This window comes from Alligator mississippiensis, chromosome 2, assembly GCF_030867095.1.
Source record: "Alligator mississippiensis isolate rAllMis1 chromosome 2, rAllMis1, whole genome shotgun sequence".
Taxonomy (NCBI): Eukaryota; Metazoa; Chordata; order Crocodylia; family Alligatoridae; genus Alligator; species Alligator mississippiensis.
In genome coordinates, this window is record NC_081825.1 from 7,206,089 (window position 1) to 7,231,094 (window position 25,006).

The following is a 25,006-nucleotide window of genomic DNA, read 5'->3' on the forward strand; positions in this document are numbered from 1 at the left end:
CACATTTAGTCTGCAGAAGAGAAGACCGAGGGGGGATTGAATAGCAGCCTTCACCTCCCTGCAGGGGGGCTGCAAAGAGGATGGAGCTGGGCTGGTCTCAGTGGGGGCAGATGGCAGGACAAGGAGCAATGGGCTCGAGCTGCAGCCATGGACAATGAGGTTGGATATTAGGGAAAAACTTTCTCACTAGGAGGGTGGTGAAGCACTGGAACAGGTCACCTAGAGAGGCGGTGGACTCTCCGTCCTTGGAGGTTTTGAAGACGCAGGTAGATAAAGGCTTGGCTGGGATGATGGAGTTGGGGCTGGTCCTGCTGTGACCAGGGGATTGGACTAGACGTGACCTCCTGAGGTCCCTTCCCACCCTCATTTTCTATGATTCTTTGGTTTCTCCCTAATTATTCTTAGAGGAGAGGGATTTTAGGGAGATAGGGGCATTTACAGTCTACTGCAACTGAATCGACCATGCACGCACACCAACTTTTGGTCAAAAAATACAGGGGTATTTTCCATGGCCATAGCTTTGCAGGGCTCAGTATTGCCTAGTCCATGACACCTCCAACTGAGTGATATGATGCAACACTTTTAAATATAGATCTCATTACAAATGATGCCTAGGTCACAATCCGTGTGGCACAGTCATTCACTCCTTTGGATGTTCATCAACTCCAGACTCTTCTGACTTCCCAGTCTATATAGCCTTCTACTCTTATCCCCTCTCACTCCTTCATGTTTCCCCCATCCTAGCACCTCGCTGAAGATCCTGTATGTGACAACCCTATCTGGTGGGAATGGCCTTTGAGTAAAGGGGGCTGCATCATGTATGAGTCCCATACCTACTGGAGGTGAGCTAGAAGACTGGATGGGATTTCCCTTGGTTCCCGAGGTGAATGTCTTTACTAAATGTCTCTTCTAGATGGTATGGAGCAGCGGGTCTACATGGGTGGAAGAAAAGGGATGGTGGAGTAGCAACTGTGGGGCTAGGGGAAATTTGCTTATCGCTGCACAGCTGCGGCCAGTGCTGCAAACACAAGTAAAGCTGATGATAACGTCCATGGTGGTGTGGCCAGCAGGCATTGCTCAAAGGCTGGGGAAAAAAGAGAGCAAGTCAGAGAGGAATAAGCAGCATTAGCACAAGGCCAGGCTGAAAGGGTCCCCCACCAGAGGTGGATCGGTGGGGGGAGATGCGATTCTGCAGTTGCACCCTCCTTTTGATTCCTGCTCCACCCAGACTTTAAAAGCAACTGCCTGGATGGGATATCAGCATTTCTATTCAAACAGCACTTAGGGAGTCAATTGACTTCATGGCTTATTATCAGCTAACTGATTTCTGCTTTCTCTCTCGACTCCACAGGTGTTAACATAGGCACTGACTTTTATTTTTGTGGGGAAGGGCTGGTGGCTAAGATGATGGACATGTGGAAAGCGTTACACATTTCAAGCCCTCTTCCCCGGAGGAGCCAGGGCCCTCAGGCCCCCACGTACTCGGCACCCGTGGGTATTAATGACCTTCACTTCTTTTTTTTTTTAATAGTCTTGATGGTCCACTATTCAAGCTATCCTATCTCCTGTCATTTTGCTATCTGTTCACCCTTCCTAGTAATGTCTCTCATCTAGTCTACAGCCCTTTAGGTGGTTTTTAGCTCTAGCTTAAAACCTTAACTCAGGTGTGGTAATATTCACTTGGGTAAATGTCTTTGTTGCCATCCTTGTCGAATGTCACTGCTGTGTTGCCAGCATTGAAATCGCAGCCAGCAGAGCCCAACACTAGTCTCGTCTTAACGAACTACACAGGCTCAGGTCAGTAGCAAAGACTCAGCCAGGTTTATTGTCTACAAGGCACAGCCCGAACATGCTTGTGATCTGATAGATGAGGGATCAACACGTGGATGTCCATGACAAGGTATTGGCACAACACCATGTAGGCTCCCTTTGGCCAATACAAAATTCCCGTCATTTCTAATTCTTCTTTTATACAATGATCAAAACAGATCACAATGCACCAATATCTTGACTATCCTGAGCCGTCCTTGTACCATGGGCTTGTTCCACATCCCGATGTAGGCCGTTCGACATTTTATACAGCCAGTTCCTCTTCCCATCTCCTAGCGGGAAGAGCACATCTGGCCCACGTTCCAAATTTTGCTTCCGTAAGGAGCTTGTGCATCCATCAGGTTTGCTGATCAGCCCTACTCTGGCCAATGCTTTAGCCAAGCCTTTGTGTGATCAGCATATATATTGATTGATGTTCCAGCGGGGCCTACAGTAAGCATTAAGTTGCATGTGGAAATAACAGGCAGGAAGTATTGGATGTGCTGTCAAGATGCTCAAGGAGGCTAGATTTTATTTGCCAAATCTGAATAAGAGATGAACTTATAACTATAATGACTACAGGCCGAATGAAATGATATGTTTTTATTACGTCTGCCCTAATTTGTTGTGTTTTTTAAAGTGAATATACCATTTAGCTGCAAATGAGTGCACATTCCAATCAAGTTGTTTTTTTGATTTGATCTTAAAGTGAATCGCAGAGCATTAGGCCCCTGGCATATTAGTAATGCTAGTTTCTAGCATTCTAGTTTCTAGTTTCTCTTTAACTGGAGAAAAATGTGGTGATGTGCCATCTGCTCCCCCTCCCCCCATTTTAAAAAATGTCTGTGTCCTAAAATCATAGAAAATGAGGGTGGAAGGGATCTCAGGAGGTCGCATCTAGTCCAACCCCCTGCTCAAAGCAGGACCAGCCCCAACTACATCATCTCAGCCAAGGCATTTGCTGGGATGATGGAGTTGGTGCTGGTCCTGCTTTGAGCAGGGGGTTGGATTAGCTGTGACCTCCTGGGTCTTAAAAGCCTACCAGGATGGAGATGTGACCTCCCAGGATGGAGATGCACACACACACACACATGCACCTATTCTACATATCAACCATCATCAATGAATTTCTTAAACCAGTGGAAATCTTCATATGGAAATTTAAACCAGTTGAAAAATGGCTTGTATTGAATTGAGCTTAAGTCAAGAAAGAATTGGATGAAGCTAAATTAATATAAATCATTTTACCACTGATTTTTTTTTTTATAAGTGTTCACACAGCAGTTTAACTCAATTGGATTAAAATGTGATTGCTGTTAAGTTGTTGTGGCCTGTACATAGAGAAGGCTGAGCTATCAGAGGAAAAGCTCTAGCCGGGAGGTGAGTTTTCCTAGGCAGTGGTCCCTGAGAGAGCAGGGGGCAACACGGAGAGAAAGGATCAAGCAGATAGTGAAATGAGGGGAAAAAAAGTGTGTAGGTCTCAAGCATTTATGGCACAAGAAATGCAGAGATAGCACACTTAGTGATGAGCACAACACAGGGCTAGGTGTGCATTGCAACCTCCCCCCACCAGTCCCTGGCCTTACGCTAAGCTTAACCTGGGTGGGAGAGGAGGGAGAGAAGTTGGAGGTGTCTGATTGTTGCTTGTTGGTTTGCTAATTACTGACGAGCTACGTTGCTGCTTCTCCATTCCTCGAGGAGGAAACGAGTGCAGAGAACGTGGGGGCATTTCAAGGGCTGCTGCTCCTTGTGCTCCTTACAAGCTGCTGATGGGCTCCTGCCATCTCTGCTTTCTGGAGAACCTTTGCCCATCGGGAAAGGATGGGACTGACACCAATGACCTAGTTTGGACCATAGACTGGCACTGAACCTCCATGAGAAACCCACTTCACTGAAGGGATTTCCACATGACATGGTCTGAATCCAAGGATTCAAAACTGGATTACGACTTCCCTGCTCCCCCAAATTAACCCATAAGGAGTTTGAAGTCTTCCCCTTCCAAAAAGCAGAGCGCTGTTTGGTAAAACAGGAAGCCCGGGCATTAGAGCACATCTTTGGTACCAAAAAATTTGCTTTGATGTTGTTTTTTTCCTACTTTAGGGGAGGGGGAAAGGTCCAGAACACAGCGTCTAGAACAGTGTCACCCAACCTCCTCACCCATGAGCCGCCTGAGAGGCGTGGGGTTGGCGTGCGGGCCGGATTCTGCATGGGGTCGCAGCACGTGGGCCTCGCCCCCGTGCCTGGACTCCGCTATATGCTGGCCCCCTGCAGCCATGCACTGGTCTGATCCCGTATTGGCCAGATGCAGCATGCAGGGACATATTATCTGACCCACAGAGTTCCCTCGGGGTCCAGAAATTTGAGATTGGGGAAGCAGCAATTAACCCTGCCACCCCTCAACCCACCTCCCTTCACCGTCCACTTTCCAGACCCTTGGGGATCTCTGCAGGCTAGACGACACGACTCCATTGGCTGGATCTGGCTCGTGGGCCAGGGGTGAAGCACCCTGGTCTAAAATATAAATTCAGACACAGGTTATTTGGGAGGGGAGGAGAGGTGGCGTATTGATAAAGATGCCAGCCTGGAATAAGTGAAGCATTGCATGCATAGGCTATAAGAGGGCAAGTCTCACAACCCCACTCTGTGCCAACTCATCTCTATCGAGATGTCCTCCTTTACTTGTCTCTTGGCCAGGTTCATACACCTGCAGCTCATTCCTTGCCGACCACAACTCTCCCCCGTCCAAGTTCGGGCATCTAGAGCTTGCTCTTTGCTGAGTTTGGGCTTTCCTAGCTCACTCCCTACTGAACTGGAGTATCTTCAGCTTCGTACAGCTCGCCTCTCGTTATCTCTGCTTGAGCGCGTTCTAACTTTTCACTCTCCAACCTGTTCAGCTGTTGTTTCTTTCTCTGAATTAGTGGTTTTGCTCGCTGAGTCTTTTGTCAGCTCATCCAGATGTCAGCGAAGCCTATATTACTCTGAAGGTCCTTTGCCGTGTCGTAGCTTAGCATAACTGCAGCTTAGCATACCTGAAATTCCTACGCGGGTTCCTGGAATCGGAGGAAAACGGCACACCTGGTCAGGCTACGAGCACAAGAGCGGTGAGGTTTTATACTGAACAGCGTAAGAAAGAGTGAAGCCAAATTTAAAGCGAAGGCCAAGGTGCCTGGCCTACAAGCGGTTCATCTTGGCACTTCCATTTCCCATCCAAAGGAAGCGCTTTGATTTTGGGTGCCGTCGTGGAGCAGCTCCGAGACTTTCCGACTCTCCATTTAAGCAAAAATAAAACATTGGTTAAAAGCCCTTTTATAAAGGTACATCTTCTACAGCACATAGAGCGGCTTCTTTTTCTCGTTTTCGGGCCATTTTTGGAGTGACGTGGTTTTAAAATGTGTGTCTTTTTGGACAGGGGGTTTACAAAGAAGTGAGATTAGGGATTTGTATAAGATGGTGTATATAGGGCTGATCTTGCCACAGGCAGGGGATTGTGCTAGATGACCTCTGAAGGTCCCTTCTTCTCTATAATTGTATGACCATTGCAACCCGAGGATTTTATGGTTCTTGTATGCAGAAAACACGCTTGATTGTCAACTCTTTGGGTCAGGAGCCTCTTTTTGCACTGTGCAAGTAAAGCGCCTAGCACAAATGGGTCTTGGGTCATGATGAGGCCTCCTGGTTGCTACAGCAACAGCAATTATTATTTGGTAAATGCTGGAAGCAGAGTTAGGCAGACTGTATCCTGCCCCTGTGACATTGTGCAGTTTTCCCTTCTTTTCCTCCATTACCGCCATGGGAATCCAGTTAATTGTATTTATTCCCCGTTCAGTGCCTTTGATTCGCTAGTTCAAACTGTGTTAGTTGTGTGTTGCCCTGTAAAGCATCCTAGGATGGAGTTGGTGTCAAAGATGCTAATGTCAAGTAAACAGTGAAGATATCTATACGCATTTGTAAGGCACACAATTAACTTAATGAGACGGTATTTCCTGTGCTACTCAGCACTGACGCAAAAGAAAGGAAGTAGATGGGACTCTGAGGTCCTTGTATTCAATGGCAGCAATTTATTTTATTTTTTTTAATGCAGAAGTAACATTTCCACAAAGTGTCAAAAAAGATAGTGCAAGGGCCTGATCCTGAGACACGCAGAGCTGCTTTTTGCAGAAGGGGCAATTTTCCTCAGTTCTCCGTGCAGTCACGAGAGCACAACAGTCTTCATGAAATACTGGGGTTTAAAGAGTTTGGTGTTGTTTGATTTTTGCATTGCTAATCCCAATGCAATCACATGCATCGTCCCTAGCTGCATGTTGCTTCGGAAAGAGCGTGTTTTGTCTGGATGATCCCCTTTATACGGTGGGGAAAGCATGTCTATGGGCACACACTCACAAAATGATCCTAGTGTTTGAAAGAGGAAAGGAAGACATCATATGGCTGAGCTGGATCTGCTCTGAATGATCTGTCCATCCTCTCCATCTCGGAGTAAATGGAAGCTCAGGAACAGCTATTTACCACCGGAAGGGCTAATCACTCCTTGTTAGCCTCATTTACTGCAGATAGATGAAACAGTTGCAACAATTCAGCTGGCATGTGTTTGTGAGCATTATTTCCCCTTCTCCCCACTTTGATGCAGAATAATTGCTAATCTGTCCACCCCAATTTAGTGGAAGTGCATCCCAGCAGAAGGTCAGCAGGATGCAGAGAAGGAAATGATACAGGATGGCTTGGTTAATGGTAAATGGTGGGGGGAGGCGCTAATCTCTGGATGACAAACAGTTGAATGGATGGATAGATGACACGTGCGCACAACCTAATTGGAGTAATTCTAGGAGACCTCTGGATTGATGGGCCTGCCTCAGTTTTGCCAATATATAGTAATTATCCAAATCCTATGCTCTGCATAAAGCCATGACTGTCTCTCATTAGCTCTGTACCAAACTTGCTGAAGCTAACTAACCTTGAGCTGGTTTTTCTTTCATTGTACCTAGATGGGGTATTCATGCAGACCTGCTGGAGCTAGACACTGCCATCCTGGTGAAAAGCAACTTCATTTTCATGGATTTTCCATCCTGCTGTAATTGGAGATAAAACATGGCACTCCCAAACTGCCTAGCACCTAGGATCCAGTGCCCTGACAAATGTTCCCACTGCAACTTCAGTGGATGGAGGTCTTTCTACTTCTCCTTTTAAGAGACCCCGTCTTGTTGTTGCAGTGGGCTGTTAAACAGCTGCAGGGCTCCACACCAGAGGTGACCGCACTTGAGATGATGCGATGTGCCCATATATCACATAGAGGAGGTTGAGGGACCATAGCAGCTGGAAGAAGCAGGTCCAGAGTTTGCCAAGCTCGTGGTAAGATCCCCTGGGGGTGAAGTGCAGACAAAGGATGAGGGCAGTGCAGCTTTTTTTCCTCCTTGAGTTGAGCAAGCAGCATCCACCTTCATGAGAACATAAAAGAAGTCACACTGGGTCAGACCGCAGGCTATCCCAGTCTAGGAAGTCCTGGCTTAGAGGTTTGAGCCCTAGGTATTATTATTATGTTTAACACCCACTGATGGCCCACCCTTCCTGAGTGTGCCTGATCCCCTTCTGAATCTCAGATCAGCCTGGACAACATCCTGTGGAGATGAGTTTCCTGAGTTAAGCACATGCCTCACACACTGGATGGGATGCCAAAAGGTTGAGCACCACTGGCCTAGTCAAAAGCTGTTTTCGGCGCTGCATCTGAGTGTGAAATCAGCTAGGATTCCTGCTCTCTGCCGCGCTCAGGCTGCACCAGCGCACCGGGAACCTTGCTAGGGACAACTGTATTTCATACAGGAGTGCTACCTTGTAGAGGCATTGCAGGGCAGGTGATAACCGATGGTTCATCCCCTTTGTGCAGGCTCTGCCCGTTGTCTCTCCTGTTGGGGTGCAACAGCTCATGCCTTCCCCTGGTCCAGGTGCACTGCTACCTGCATCCCCTGCTCCACCCTAGTCGGCCCTTCTCCTTGGATGTCCCAGCTAATCTGTCTGGTCGCGTCTTGATTTTACCTGGAGTGCAGGTCACTGGAGAGAAGGGATGTCTAGTTGACGGAGTTTGTGGCTTTGCACCCTCTCCACTCCTCACCAGATATGTCCCCTGGGCTCTTCTTCTCCAGCCTAACCTCTTCCCTTTGAAGCTCCTAACTCCTTATGAATAGGCTCAGCACCTAGCTGGCCTCCTTCGTGGTCTCTATTTCCCCTGTGCTTATCCCAATCGGTTCTCCTGGGTCTCAGGCTTTTTGACTCAATCCAAAGGAGCCTTATTCTCAAGCCTTCCCATGAGGCCTCAACATGAACTGGATACCAAGCCCACATTAGACCCCTTGCAGGTGGTCCAACCAAGGTCCCCCTTGCTAACGCCAATTTTGTGGAGAAAACTCCCTGTTTTAAACCAGCAGTTTTAAACACATTCAGTGCTTTACCTGCCACATAGACTGGGCGTTTGTGATCCCCTCAGTAATATAGATCATGTCTGAGAAGATTGACCTGGCTTTATGTGGATGAAAAGGTCTACCCTCAGCTAATTGAAAGTTCAAACCCAGAAACTGCATCAAGGTTGCAGATGGGGAGTGAGGTGCCAGTCACGACTCACTCAGCATTCATCCATCACCCAAATGGAAAACAAATTTGGACATCTTCTGCCTTAGTTGTTCTTGCAGCCAAAAGAAAAAAAAAATGTACAGTAATTTTCTTATTTTGGAACAGGGCAATAAATAAAACAGCTTGTTGCTGGAAATTTCCATTTAGCAGAAAAGCTCCTGTCAAGATAAACCCATTTAATTTTTTAAAAGATTTTATTAAGTCACAATACCCGCGTGTGCTATCTCTCTCGTGCTATCTAACAGCAGGCAGGGAGTGGAGGAAAATAGCCTGTAGTTGAGTAATTAAATAACTTACCTTAATGTCGCATCTATTTTAGCTGCTTATAAGGCTGCAATCATACAATCTGAAGGCCTGACAGTCTTCAATGCATTTATCCACTTAACACCCTGGTAAGTCTGAGTAAGGCTCTCACCCTTATTTTACAGACCAGGATATAGACCTGGAAGAAGCCTGCTGAGTGAGAGCACAGCCCCGGTTATTGGGTCATATAATCTCTTTTAGATAGAGATCATTAGGGCTGTGCGAAATTTCACTGAGTGTTTCATTTGAAAGCTGTTTTGACACATTTTGAGTTCAAAACCATGACATAAAAATGAAACAAAAGGTTTCGAAACAGCTTGGAAATGAAACGAGGGCGCTCGAAACGTTTTGTAAGTTTTGAAACATTTCGAGTTTCAAAGCAGCCCTGTGGCGGGAGGCGGGGGAGAGCCAGGGCTGCGCTCCAAGTGGCTCCGCCAGCCCCATTGAGCTCAACCTGCCCCCCCAGCACTGCTGGGCTCCTCCCGGGGGTGCAGACCACCGGATCTGTGTGCGGGATGACAGGAGGCCGCCAGTGCCGGCAAGTGGCATGAGTTTTGCTTGTCGGGACCTTGAGGTGCAGTGTCCCAGAAACCTTTCCACCTATCTCCTTGAATCTTGGCAGGCTTCACTCCCGCAGAAGGGGCTACCATCCCTGCTGTTTTCTGAAGCAGACACGAAATGACAAAGTTATAGGCATTTTCATGATTCCCCATCATAGCCTATGGGCGAAACGTTGAAACAGTATCGCCGAAACGAAACAGAACAGCGCTTCGAAATGAAACACCATCCCGTTGAAACGGTGAAATGAAACGGTGCTGTTTCGCACAGCCCTGCCAATCGCGCCCTGTCTAAAAGCTAATCATGGTCTTTGCTCTCACCTCTCTCCCCCACCTAGGAGACCACCCCAGACCCCTGCTTTTTTGAGGCTTGTAAACCGTCTTCTAATTTCCCACCTAAGTAGACTCCTGGCCAGCTTAAAAGAACTTGATTCTGTACTAATGTCGTCCCTCAAGCAGTTACTATCTATTAACCTCAGTCATAGGCCTCTCAGGCTTGTTTCACTGGGATAAACATGCCAGTCACTGTTAGCATCCTCTGGTAGGACGGGATCATAGGATCATAGAAAATGAGGGTTGGAAGAGACCTCAGAAGGTCACGTCTAGCCCAATACCTGCTCAAAGCAGGACCAGCCCCAACTACATCATCCCAGCCAAGGCTTTGTCTAACCAGCTCTCAAAAACCTTCAAGGATGGAGATGCTACCACCTTTCTGGGTAACTTGTTCCAGTGCTTCACCACCCTCCCTCTGAGAGCTTTTTTCTTAATATCTAACCTAAACTTCCCTTGCTGCAACTTGAGACTGTTACTTCTTGGGCTGTCAGATCTCCAGGTCTCTCCTGCCTCAGTTTATCTTCATCATTCTTGATACAGGCAGATCTAGGATTTGGAAAGCGGGGTGGGGGCTACAGATGTGGTGCATCACTGCATAGAACCTCCCGTATTTTTCTCGTTTCCAAATTTAGTGGCACCCCATTAAATTTTTTTTTTAAAAGAATATACATATTGTGTGACTATTGTAAACATTGCACTATTAAGTGTGGAAATATTTGATTGCATTGCTGCATTATGATATGCAATTATATGTAAAATAATAATGTTATGTGTGATTATAACAGTAAATGGTTAGCTGCCCCCCCTGGCTGTGCTCTGCCCCTGTGCACTTTTGTTCTTAGCACGGCACCTGGACATGGGTCCTGGTTATTGGGGAGGACTGGGATGCAGTAGGCCAATAACTGGCTTCATTTACCTGGGGTGACCCCCCTAACTCCAGCCCTGGGGCCACAATGGGCAGAACTTGAGGTTAGGGCTCCAGGCTGAGCCCCATAGGTACTCGCATCCTGGAGAGAGGCAGGGTTACACAAACATGCATGCAGTCTGGTACTCCCTATTGGTTGATTCAACTGCATAAGGCATGTCCTTTCCAGTCCCAGGCACCTAGCTTTCCCCATTTCAAGCCTAGGGGATTTAGGTGCCTAACTTGTGCTGTGAACTCCACTGAATGGAGGCTCCCCGTGGAGTCTGCCAGCTGCAGGGACTCTGCACCACTGCTGTAGCAGCAGCAACAACCCTGGGTGGGTAAACTGCTTCGTGCTAGCCTCAGCCAGGGACGCTGAGGCCTCAGTGCAGATGAGATGGACCCTCTCCCCTGCCCCACTTTGCACCTGCTTTCTAAGATGACCCCTTGGCAGGGTTTTGCTCTGGGTGCAAAGCTTGCTAGCCACCCCTCTGCTTGGTGCTGAGAGGCAGAGTTGTCTCAGCCCGCAGTACCAAGCGGGCAGCATTGAGCTGAAACAAGCCTGACATAGAGGGGAAGGAGCCACTGTGAACATCTCCAGCCTCACCCACCCCAGCCACCCAAGCTGCTGGCTGAAGCAACCTGGGCCATGCCCCTGTGCTCCAAAACTCTCATTTGCCAAACCACTGCGGGCCCAGCTTGACTCATTTCGGCTAACGGGACTGAAGTGTACAAATAACCTGGAGGATTGGCCAATTTGCCTCTTGAGATTACAATGCTCCTTTGCTGACAGCACCTAATGGACACTGCATGGAAAAGAAGCTTGTCCAGAGGTTGGGTTCAGGTGCCACAAGCTATAGGGTTCTTCCTATAGATGCTTAGCATTCCCGCCCCCCGCCCCCCACCCCCAAAAAACAAAACAAAACAAAACTGTTTGGACTTTATCAGCTGCAGGCCTCAGAAGCCATTACAACGCAGAAAGACTATTTGAGATAAGCCACGTGTTGAAGTGTGGGGCTTCTCTCTGCACAGCTGGAAATAAAAACTAGTGAATACAGAGCATACCTGCTGGCTCATGGTCCCAGGTCTGTGACTCGGTGTGTAGGCTGTGAGCTTTCCCAGGCAGAGGCTGACTTCTGCTGTGTGATTGTACAGGGCCCTGCACAAGGAGTTTCCAGATGCTGCTATGCAGATGTGTAGCAAGATCCTTCAGTGCCCAGGGCAGGGCCAGGGGGAGCCGCATCCTGACCACTGGAGACTGGGCAGCTCTATCCTGACCACTGGAGGGAGGAGTGGAGTCTTACCTGCCCTGCTTCTCTGCACAGCGAAGGCAGCTGCTAGTGCTGCGGCAGCTGCTGTAGCAGTATGGGCTTGGGCTGGATCAGCCCCTGGTGCACAGCTATGCCTGCTGTGGCAGAAACTCCCCAGGGTTGGGGGGTGCCCTTCCACTCACTCCTCTGCTCCCCAGATCCCCCTGCTGTGACATAGGCCCTGGGTTGGGTGGGGGACAGACGGGGCATTCTAGTGCCACCCCGCAGTCAGCACCTGGGGCTGGTGTCCCACTGCCCCACCACCCCCCTCCCTCCAGCTATGCTATTGCTGCGGTCATATCAGCCATTAAAAATTAATGGGATGTTATAGGGAAGCTTTTGGGGTGCAAAGAATAAAGCAAGTCTTTCTGTCACAGTCCGGGGGGCTGTGTCCCGGCAGGCTCCCTTTAATGTGACTTGTGTCCTGAATTTGAAAAATTGGTCCCAGGTCAGCGCCTGGCAGCATGCTGATCTGGACCCGTGTTCAGAAACTCTGCAATGGCAGGCAAGAAAATGAACAGCCAGACTCAATTTCACGATTTCTATTAACAGCTGTGAAACTGGATAATACCCCTGAATTTCATGGCCGTTAATAGCTGGCTTGGATTTTGAAAGTATCCTAGATTTTTCTCCCTGGATGATGGGCACTTTGGGAATCAAGCATCAGGCCTTAAAACACACAAGCCTCAATTAATCCCTTGTGTGTATTAATCGAATTACATTTGAAAGTACTCAAACACCCTAGGTATCTGTTTGGTTTTTCTAAGCTAAGCATCCATCATGTTCATTGTTGGTGTATTTGGGTCCTTTGACATTGGCCTGTGAGTTATGTTGTAGTGAGGGCTCAGTCATGATTTTTTTACACCAGATCGCTAATGCTGTAGGCAATTTTGGGTATAAGAACAAAGATAAAACTTCCAGAGCCAATAAAGCAAGCATGTGTTGCATTCACTGGCAAGCAGAAGAGCCTAATTGTTTTGCTAATGACTACAAAAAAAGGAAAAGAAATGCATAGTAATCTTAAAAGAGCAAAATGTCCCAAAGGCCGTGCCCGACAGCTGCTCATGAAAGTCGTATGCAGTCAGCTTTTGCATAACGCAAAAATAGTGTGAATTTTGCAGCAGACAACCCAGAGTCTGCCCTAACCCCTAGTTCAACTTCTGCCTGAGCCAACCAAATGTTACCTTGGAACAAAAGCAGATGAAAGTGGGAGGCAGGGGCATTGTAAAGATCTGTATGGTAAATGCAGGAAGTCTGTGCCCCTAATGCCAGATTCAAAACAATGTGTTGTCTCCCACTACACTAAAAAAAAAAATTGCTTCCTTGGGATTAAAACAGCTCCTCTAATTAATGCGTGCATGGATTGAAGCTCTAATTGGCTGCCAGAATTTCATGCCTTAAGAAGTCTGGCCTCTTCAGTTTAGCTGGAATAAACTTAACCATCAAGTCCATGTTTATAAATCTTTTCTGAAGTTCCAAGACGGCTATTTTTGGTTTAAAATGTAAACTTTGACGATCTGAATTCGTACATCTATCAGGAGCAAGATAGCACAACCCCTGATATCTGGCTTGGCCATGCGCAGTAAGGCTAACTACAGCCTGTCAAAAAGCCGAAGGCTGAGCTGATTCAGTCTTTACAGGTTGGTCTAAGCTGCAGAGATTGAACCAATAAGCCAGTGAACAGACATTTGCTTTTGATTCTGGAAATGCAGCTACCTGCCTGCAGTGGCCCAGGCCAGAAAGTGGGGGGTACTAGAGCATGTCTCCCTGCTTGGCTGGAGTAGACAGCTTGGACTTAGGCTAGCCTGCCCACCCTGAGACGTGGGAGTTTTGTGGGGGAGGTGCAAAGCATCCTGGGATGCTGGGGGCCTGTGAGTTGACTTGAACCTGGAGGGGGTCTGGGACAGAGGTTCAATAAGTTGATTTAAATTAAATCAGTTAAGTCTGATACTGCATCCATCCAGGTTTATCTTAAACCAGTTTCAGTTCTTTCGAAAGTGGTTTATATGTACCAAATTTCTGTTGTGTTACAGATCTGAACTGGTTTCTGATCCCTTATACTGGTTTGTGCGTAACTTCTGTCCCTAGCCAAAATGTCCAGCTCCCTCTTCTTCCCTTATTCACCATCTTGTTTGGCTTAAATATAACACCACCCACGTACCCCTTCTTGAAAGCCACTTGGTATAAGGAGCAGATCACATTGCTGCCTAGATGGAAACTTCATATATAGCATAGAGATATAATGGTGATAAACACACCAGCAATCGCCCCTTTTCCACAATTTCCCCTCCAGACACTTCCTTCCTCACCCCCACATACTTAGCTGACTTATGGCCCTGTTTTTTCCAGTGTAATGATAAGATTTTTCTCAGACTGCCCCTTGAAATGTGGTCGGAGCAAAGAACTGCAGGTCTAAACTGGCTGTTTTAAAATTAGCAGCTACTGGCCGGAGTGATGTGCTATGGCAATGTAGCGCGTCGCTACAGTGATGGAAGGTGATGTGGGTCTGCACGTGACAGGCAGCCACTTTGCCATAGTGGCGCACTCCCCCGTTTTATGGCAAAGTAGTGAGGAAACGAGCCATGTGCCACACGCACAGCACAGGATGTTACAGTACTAGTGTCGCCACAGGGCAACGTGTCGATGCATCTGATGCGTGTCTTATTTGCGGCGGGCATCATAGAGGACATTCCAGTTTTCTGCTATTCTGTCCTCTATCGGTACAAAACCCAATGCCGTTATGTCCTCTATTTTTCTCTTGAAGACAAAAATAGAGGACATAAAGGCATCAGGTTTCATATCAATAGAGGACAGAGGACAACTGGACTGTCCTCTACGATGGTGATGCATGAGATGCATGAGAAATGATGGTGATGCATGAGAAATGATGGTGTTTCTGGCATAGGCGCCGACTCCTATTTTTGCCGGGGGGTGCCTAAGATGATGGGTATGTGGAAAGTCTTATGCATTTCAGGTGACAGCCCTCTTCCCAAGGGGACCACGGCCCTCGGGGCCTCCATGTACTCAGCACCTCTGGTTTCTGACCTTTGTCATAAGAATATACAAGAACGTACGAACTGCCATTTATTGGGTCCGATCATAGGTCCCCCGTGCCCAGTCTCACAGCAGCAGAGAGCGGATGCTGAAGGGCAGGGAGAAGTGGGTCTGACCAGGGTTTTGCCCACTGTTCCTCTCTCCCTTGCAGCCTCCAGCATTGAAGGTCCAGACAGTGCTGATTCAGAGGCCAGGCCCCTCGCTCCCAGGCTCAATAGCTCCTGGTGCCCCTTTCCTCCACGACTGTGTCCAATGCCTTTCTGAATCTGGCTAAATTCTCAGCTTCCATTGCATCTGCTGGCAAGCAGTCACACACTTCAATTACATGTCCATTAGATTAAAAGAACCCAAGTATCATCTTATTTTTTGAAAAGCAATTGGTGCTGCCACCACATGTATTTGTAATCTTCCTGATAAAAAAAGTGGTTTTATTTTTAAAAGTGCTCTCTATTTAAATGGGCACTCCTGTAGTGAAGCAAAGCTCAGTGTGGGGATACAGAGTTAAACTCCCCTGGTTCAGCCAGCCCTGCATCAGTCTTTCAAGCTTTCTCACTTGAAATCTTTGAGCACCACTTTTTCCAGGTCTGAGTTGTTGAGTTTAATGACTATGGCTGTTTGCTTGCTGTCTGGCATCCATCATGGATTTCTGTAGAAGCATCTGCTACTTTTCCAATTGCACAAGAGATTTTAGCCTCTCTTCAAGCTTGAAAGGTGAGAAAACAGCAGCCAAAAACAATGATGAGGTTCTGCATGTAGTCACTCTGATATAAACCCATTGTTCTTGATACAGCTACATGAGTGTGATGGATCAGATTCTGATCCAATTGTCAAAAAATGACTAGTGATTTTTGGGAGGGTTCTGATTTGCAGAAACTCTGGGGAGAACCTGCCCTTGCAAAGCTGAGCTCCTTTCAGGTGTTGCAAACTTGGGATCACCAGCATGAGGAATGCAAAAGTCATTAGTCCTTTAAAAAAAATTTGGCTCAAGACATCCCCAGCTGTGTGAATATGTGAGTTTGTAACTCTCCACCTCGGGAGGCACCAAATAAATTTCTGAAGGAAGTCAGTCTTGCGAACCCCCATTTTACAGACTGGGAAACTGAGGTACAGAAGTAAAATGACTTGCCTGCCAGTATATGTAGTGGCTGAGAGGCAAAGCCAGGAATAGAAGCCAGTTCTGGGACATCCAAACCCAGTGCTCTATCCACTAGGTGAGAGTGCCTTTCTGCCATTTCGTTTAAGTCCATAAAGTTAATCATGACCATGCTGTGAAGTGGCGGCAGCAGTGGGGTCCTTCCTTGAGAAGTCTCCATGATCAGAAGACTTTCAGAATGAAGGGGAAAAGCCCCCAAACCACTTACTGGCACCAAGACCTGCCGGTATTTATTTAATATAACCACCCTCCCTCTTAGAGACAAATCCACCTGTCTGAAAGGCCAGGTGCAGTCTCCTCAAAGGTATCCTGAAGGATTTTATTTAATTGGTGCTTTTCCCACAAGCCTTCTTTTTTCCATTCCCCTGGAGGACTCGCCCCATGGTGATATCTAATTATATTGTATAGCATGGGGAGCCTGACATTTCATGATTCGTATTAGGTTTCGGAGTTACCAGTACACCCTGGCAGTCTCAAAATGAAAACCCATCTGGGAGCCAGAAGTAAAACAGATGCATGCAGAAAGGATCTAAGGCAAATGGCCTTTGCAAATACAGTTCCTAAGCGAATAGAAGCTAATTTTATTCCCTGGCTTGATCTTTTATTTAGGAAAGGGATTTCCTGCTGGGACGTCTATGTTAATGCCGCAGTAGGTGGTAACTGCCATGAGAGCTGTAAGAATGGACTTGAAAGAAATGGGCTGGGGATGGGAAGGAATTTAAATGCACACAGAAAGTTAGTTCCTAACTTTGGTTGGTAATAAGCCTGGGAAATAGTAGCACATTGAAAGCAGACGGCTAGCAAGGAGGTCTGCCGCTGCCCTCTCCTGGATGGCGTTCGAACTCTTGGGTTGTGTGTCAGATCGTAGGATCCTAGGGAAGCAGCGCTGGAAGGGACCTCCCAAGGTCATCTGCTTCTCAAGTAGATCCCAGGACATCATCCTCCCATTGTACTCGGCCTTGGTGAGGCCGCAGCTGGAGCACTGCGTCCAGTTTTGGGCTCCACAATTCAAAAAGGATGTGGAGAAGCTTGAGTGAGTGCAGAGGAGAGCCGTGCGCATGATCAGAGGTCAGGAAAGCAGACCTTATGATGAGAGGCTGAGAGCTATGGGACTCTTCAGCCTGGAAAAGCGCAGGCACAGGGGTGATCTGGTGGCCACATATAAGTTCATCAAGGGTGCTTATCAGGATCTGGGGGAATGTCTGTTCACGAGAGCGCCCCAAGGGATGACAAGGTCAAATGGTCACAAACTCCTCCGTGACCATTTCAGGCTGGACATAAGGAAGAACTTCTTTACTGTCTGAGTCCCCAGGGTCTGAATAGACTGCCGCTGGAGGTGGTTCAAGCATCTACTCTGAACACCTTCAAAAGACATCTGGATGCTTATCTTGCTGGGATCCTATGATCCCTGCTGACTTCCTACCCCTGGGGCAGGGGGCTGGACTCGATGATCTTCCGAGGTCCCTTCCAGCCCTAGTGTCTATGAAATCTATGAAATCTAGGGCTCAGACAGAAGAGCAGCTCCTCGTTGCAACTCATAGTGCTTTGCAGGAAGCGCTATGAGTTGCAACAATCCCCCAGACCCAACAGAGAATTGCTGTTGGGTGTGAGTCCAGCTGCTTGCTGCAAGCCTACAGCCCTGTCTCTGTACCAATGCCACTTCTCCCTCCCAGCCCGGACACTGTTTTCAGAATGGAAGTGGGGGAAAGGGAGCAGAGGGAGCTCGCTCTTGGGAGGGGGGAGGCTTCAATCCATGCTCCCCACCCTCCAGCACTGGCTGAAAAAACCCTACCTGGTGTCACCTTCAAATTTGCTAAGCATGCACTCCATCCCAGCATCCAGCTCATTAATGAAGATATTAAACAATACTGGACCAAGAAGAGAACACCTGGGGAACCCCACTTCATACCTACACATCGAGTCATGGAGTACTACTTGCTGAGTGTGATGATCCAACCAGTTATGTACCTGCCTTATGGTACTTTCATCTAGTCTGTATTTCCTTAGTGTGTTAACGAGGATATTGTAGGGGTCGGTGTCAAAAGCCTTGCTAAAGTCAAGGTATGCTACGCCCGCTGCTTTCCCCTCATCCACAAAGCCTGTCACTTTTTATCATAGGAGGAAATCAGATTGGTCAGGCATGACTTAAATGTGGTCAGCCACTAAAAGAAATTCTTCTTCGGTGCAATGGTGTTCATGGGTCAGAAAGCTTTCAGTGAGACCATTTGACCTGAAGGGCTCAAAGCAGAACCCTTGCTTAGGAATTCCCTTTTGTGTCCCAAAGGCTTGGATGCTTGTGGGGCCCTCGCTGCATGTACAGTCCTGAGAGAAGGCAGGCAGCCCAATCCTGTGCTTGGACACTGGTCTCCTGCATGACCATTTGCAACTCCCTTGATGTGTAACTGGCCAGTACTGCAGCCTCGGTGGTGGTGCATGGGGCAGGAACAATGCCCAGAGATTCACTTCTGTCGAGGGAGATATCGCTCATCTCTTTGCCACGGACACGTGCCAAGCAATCATTGTAAACTCCAGTTTTCAGCAGCAAAAAAGGCGATGGTGTCCTGCAGCAGCAGTTGAACCACCGGCCACTGTTCACTGCCACGGCTGCTCTGCCCTCCCCACTGTTGGAGCTAGATCCACCTCGGGGAAAGTGCCAGACGGAGGAGGAATAGGGAAGATGAAGTGCATTGCAGCACCTGGGCCTCGTACCCTGCCCACCCACCCATCATTACGCTGCTGTTTGAGTGACTTATGTAGGGCCTAGGTCCAAAATTTAGGTCCTGAACCCTGACTCCCACCCTCTCCTTCATATGTTATCTCCTCTGAAGGCACTTAAGGTAAATGACCCAAGTGCAGGGATGCTCAACCCCCATCCTACTGGCCAGATCTGCCCCCCAGAGCTCTGTCATCTGGCCTAGGGGGGCTCTCTATGGGTCTGCAAATTTGGCAGCTGGAGACCACTTGCCACCCCCACTTTCTGTCAAGTTTCTGCACCTGTGGGAAGCCCCATGTGCCAGATAACGTGGCCCGTGTGTGCCAGATTGGCCCAGCAGTGGTGGCATGGCACTCGATCTGGCTTGCAGACTGGCCTCAAGTCACTTATCCGGCCTGTGGGGCCAAAAGACTGAGCACCACTGGCCTGGTGTTTTATTTAACATGATAGTTCCTCAGATATCTACGCTTTGCTTCAGGGTGCATCCAAGAATGCCTTAGTCCTGCAAACTGGGCATTCCCCAACCCCGCTTCGCCAAGAGACCCAGTCCCACAGGCTTTTTAAATGCTGTTTGCATTGGGTTTCTATCAAACAGTTGGAGGAGGGAAGGCTTTCTTCCAAAATGCTGGGCAGGAGGTCACACCCTGACCCCTTTTATCTGCTCGTGCCATGGTTATGGGTTTCATCAGGACGTGGTAGACCTGGGTTTCATCCCCTCCTCTCTCTTTGAGTCAGTTTCTATCCATAGCACCTCCGCCTCTGAATGCTGCCCTGCCCACCAGCACGTAGGCAAGGCTGGGAGGTGTGGGGGACATTTGCCATCTCTCCTGTTCAAGCTGATCTCTCTCAGCCTAAAAGTTTTAAGGATTCAGCGGGGCTAAGGAAGTGAACAAGCGTGGTCATGACTTTATGGCCAGGTGCTCGGGGATTTGAATCCTCTCCCATGCTGGAGGGTGTTGAACTCAGGTATCCTACATTAGATAACAGGACAGAAGTGGCAGCATCTCCTCCACTAACTACGGTCACAGCAGCGGCTGCAGCGTCAATGCATCCGATGGAAGTGATGGCAAGGTTCTTTGGGGAAATCTGAAATCTTTTGTTAAACCAACTCAGATCGTTGGAAAAATTCTTCTTTGCAAGCTTTTGGGTATCAATACCCTTCGGCAGGCTGATGAAGCCTCTGCAGTTGATGTGCGCTCTTCCTGCAGGGAATGAATAGTAAAGAAGGCAGAGGCTGGGCTGCATGCAAGACAGGCAGTCAGTGAAGATGTAAATAGAGGAGTCAGTGGGTGAGGGACAGGCTGGGAGAGCTGGAGGGGAATGAATGTAGCAGGTAAATAGTGGAGAGGTACCTGGGGAGTCAGATGTCAGGCAGGTTATAATGTGTCATAAATCCCAGTGTCTATATTTAGTTCACAATAGAAGTGCTGGCATTTGCACAGGTAAGAAGCAGCTTGTTCCACTGCTGCCTTTCAGTGGCCCCTTTTCTGAGATGCCCCCACCTTGTCTTGGCATTTATTGCAAGTCCAAGTGACCCAAAGCAATTTTCCGAGGTAGGACTGAGAACTGTCATCAATTCAATTGACAGCGATGCTCTAAAAACAGGGGTCCAGGATGTGAGCATCTACTTATGAAAAGTTTGGAAAATGCCAGCTACCAAGAGGGAAAATGCTCAGTGTTGGAACTATAGAAGTCAGAGAGAGAATTGAATCAAGAGTTAACTAGGCTCATAAATACCGATATGTCTGAACTCCATAGATGGATGATCTATTGGAAATATATCTGGGGATTGCTGCTTTTCCTCCTGTTGACTCGCACCCAATTCCCCTTTGTTCTCAATAATGCAAACGCGAGCACGCAGCTGTAGGCAGCACAGCCCTTTGAGAAGACTTTACCCCACTTTCAGTTCTGCCTTTTTAATTAAGCATATCATCTGGCTTTTGTGGCAGCAACAATGACAATATTTTTGAAAGGGAAGAGGCGGCATTATAAAGCACATCCAAAGCACTTAACATTTTGGAGGAGCAGTGGAGTTTGACTTTTACACTTTCTTTTGTGAAGGGGAGACGCTCATATTATGAAGAAAGCGGTCTTCATCCAGAAGATGAAGATAAGCAGAGATAACCAGCAAGACACCACCGTGTATCAAAACAGAGTCAGAGTCCATTGTAGCTGGTATAATTTCCGAGTCACTCTGACCTTGGTGGAGTGCTGCTTCACTTATACAACTGTAAATGAGATCAAAATCTGTCCCATGATTCCTTTCTGGATCAAAAGAGAGCCATAGTGACTTGCGATTTCAGTCTGAAAGTTTGAGTTGTCGTTTAGTAGCTGCAACCCATTATAATCCATTACTGGGCCATTTCAGCATAGCTCAGCTGCAACTTGTACAGTCAGCCTGGAAGGATCTGCCATCAAGCGCAGCCAAAAGCTACAGTACCTTGCAGCCCCCTGCCAAAAACTAAAATTCCCTATTCAGCAAACTCACTTAATTAATGGATCATGTTGTATTGCATTTCCTTAACTACTCTTGACACCTGAGACTTCCAGCCAAAATCTGTATGTCATAGCTCAGCTTGATGGCACAGATTTACTAATGCGGAGACTCTGCGGCATCTCTGGGGTCTCTCGAAGCATTAGGAGGTCTGTGAAATAGGTGGAGGCCTCTTGTAAAACTTGTGTGCTTGCAAGCATGCATACGGCTAGGATCTGGTGAGGAGTTGCAGAAGGGATCCCTGGCTTCGAAGAAACGTGAGGCCCAGAGGTATCTGGTTTCGCTCCTGTTAATATTACACAGCCAACGTGGAAAGCATTTTGGAGTCTAGTCTGCTCCTTAACCATTTGTGAGCCAAAACCCAAAGTCGCTCATTTTGAAGGGAGGTTGATGTAAGCAACAGAAGGCAAATAGCTTGATTTTTTTTAATTTATTTTTTTTTTGCTTTCTGCTTGTGTTTCAGTGCTGGCAAATAGGAATAAGACACCCACATTCAGACTGGTGTCAATGGAGCTGAACCTGTTTATACCAGGTCTGGATTGCTTTCATTTGCAAATTCAGCAATCTGGCGTTCTCGGAAAGGAAAACTCCCAGTGCCATATCTCAAGGTGTTTTGCTGCCTTCACCTGTACTGCCAGACGTTGTCACCTGTTGCGTCAATTAGATTCCCTTCGATTTTTGAAGGGTCAGATTCGGGCCTGGTGGAAACTCGGACTGGGATCTCATGAGTGTATTTTAAGAGCCTTTTTATAGATGCAGGAAGTTGGCTGCTGTGGCTTTACCTGTGGCAGGTTCGGGTGTTACACCTTGGGTTGACGGTAGTTTTAGGAAGAGTTTCAATCATGGATTTGAATGGGATAACCATGGATTTGTATGGACAGGGCTGATCCTGCCTTAGACTAGATGGAGGTCCCTTCCAGCCCCATTTCTCTGATTTTATGTATTTTCTTACCTTGGGTCAGACAACTTGGAGCCCACATGCCTAATTCAATTCTTGCTTAAGCAGCTATAATTTCTATTGACTTTCATTGGAGTTTTGCTCACTTAGGCTAGAACTAAATTTAGCAGCACAACTCCCTGTTTCTCTATACAGATTCATTCAAAAAGGGATTTATTTGTGAAAGGAATATTTATTTTTTCCTTTGCGTTTCTCTGGTTATCCCTGATAAGGGCTAGGCAGCTAGTCAAAAATAGACATTATTATTCCTATTTCTTCTCTTCATCTCAGACTATGAAAAATAAAACAAGCTTTGCGTGTGGCAGTTTTTTGCTGGGTTCCTGTTACTGCTGCTTATTTTTCTCTCTCAAAATGTACTGCAGCCTGTTCTCCGATGGCAAATCGTATCATGTGGATTGTGCATGATATTTCGAATACACGTGGCGGATGAAGTCACAAGTGTTAAAGGCAGGTTATAACCTATGAACCAATGGATGGGGCATGCCCCAAGGGGGAACCTCTGTTCCCAGTCCAGTACAATGAAGGAAGGAATTAATAGTGGTTGTAGTGATGGACTAGGACTCAATCTACTTTGAGTCTACTAATCTCAGTCTACTTGGATTAGTCTGTAAAATGCAAATCTACCCTGGTTTCTACGTGCCTTCAGACTAACATGGTTAACTAGGCAGAGGGGGGATTGAATAGCAGCCTTCACCTCCCTGCAGGGGGGCTGCAAAGAGGATGGAGCTGGGCTGGTCTCAGTGGGGGCAGATGACAACAAGGAGCAATAGGTTCAAACTGCAGCAAGGAAAGTTGAGGTTGGATATTAGGAAAAACTTTCTCACTAGGGGAGTGGTGAAGCACTAGATTGGGTTACCCAGAGAGGTGGTGCCATCTCCATCCTTGGAGGTGTTTAAGACCCAGCTCGACAAAGCCTTGACTGGGCTGATGTAGTTGGGGCTGGTCCTGCTCTGAGCAGGGGGTTGGACTAGATGTGACTCCTGAGGCCCCTTCCAACCCTCATTGCCTATGATTGCATGAACTATAGCTCTAGGACTCGAGACACATGAGGTCAATCTCTACCCATGACACAGGCTTCTTATCTGACCCCGAGTACATCACTTCCTCTCTGGCTGCTGTAGCAATGGAGGGAATAACTCTTTCTCCCCCTGCTTTCTCTACCTTTTCTATTTAAATAGAGAACTGTCCAGGGCAGGGCTGTCTGCACGCTCAAGGCCTGGTACAATGGGAGCTTGATGGTGTTTGCAGCCTCTGGGAGTTGGGATAATAATAAGCCGTCTGTATATTAAGGGAAGGTTGTCAATAGCTGAAATCCTTGCTCATTTTTAATGTACAAACCTGTGGGAGTTAAGAAGATCAAATATGCAAGAACAGGAAAGGAGGGTGACAGAAATCTGGGTCCTTTTCCTGTTTTGTGACAGTTCTGCTGCATTGCTGGATCTTCCATGCACTCTTGTGCTTCATGGCTTCATTTCCCCAGGGATAAATTGGAGTCACTGACTGCTCAGAGATCTCATTCATTGGTCTTTGCACGATCCCTTGATTTCCTTGGGTGAAAGATGTTCTAGACAGTGATTTTCCTACAGATCCCATTTCTCTGAGTGGCTGATGCTGCCTACCCCCGCCACACACACACACACCCCACCACCCCAACACACCTCTACTGATTTCAGTGCCACATTGGTGAGTACTGCATTTTCTCTGTACCCTTTTCACAAGAATCAGGCCACCAAAACTGGGTGGAATAGAAGCAGGGAGAAAGAGAAGCATGTAGACACTGTGTTATAGCTGGGAGGGGTCCAGTGTTAACCCTCTCACCACCACTATAGGAATTGGCAGTTGCTTTTGGCTGAGCAGCCCAAAGTTGCTATAAATTCCTTAGCAGATGGGAGAGGGTTAACACGGCAGGTGGTGCCTAAAATCGTGCACGTGTACAGGGTGACGCCATTGCATTTCACAAATGACAGTTTCTCGTCACTTTTTGTCACATGTACACGGCCCACCAGCAGGTGTTCATAGATTTCATAGACATTCGGGCTGGAAGGGACCTCGGAAGATCATCGAGTCCAGCCCCCTGCCCCAGGGGCAGAAAGTCAGCAGGGGTCATAGGATCCCAGCAAAATAAGCATCCAAATGTCTCTTGAAGGCATTCAACATAGGTGCTTGAACCACCTCCAGTGGCAGACTATTCCAAACCTTGGGGGCTTGGACAGTAAAGAAGTTCTTCCTTGTGTCCAGCCTGAAATGGTCTTGCAGGAGTTTATGACCATTTGACCTTGTCATCCCTTGGGATGCTCTGGTGAGCAATCGTTCCCCCAGATCCTGATGAGCACCCCTGATAAGCTTATAGGTGGCCACCAGATCACCTCTGAGCCTGTGCTTTTCCAGGCTAAAGATCCCCATAGCTCTCAGCCTGTTGTCGTAAGGTCTGTTTTCCTGACCTCTGATCATGCATGTGGCTTTTCTCTAGACTCTCTCAAGCTTCTCCATATCCTTCTTGAATTGTGGAGCCCAAAACTGGACGCAGTACTCCAGCTGCGGCCTCACCAAGGCCGAGTACAGGGGGAGAATGACGTCCCGGGATTTGCTTGAGAAGCATGTATGGATGCAAGCCAGCGTTTTTGTCGCTTTACTAGCCACAGCATCGCATTGCAGGCTCGTGTTCATCTTGTGGTCAATGATAACCCCCAAGTCTCTTTCATCCGTAGTGCGAGCCAGTGTAGCACTGCCGAGCCTATAAGGATGCTGCAGGCTTTTCCTCCCAAGGTGGAGAACCTTGCATTTTTCAGTGTTGAACACCATC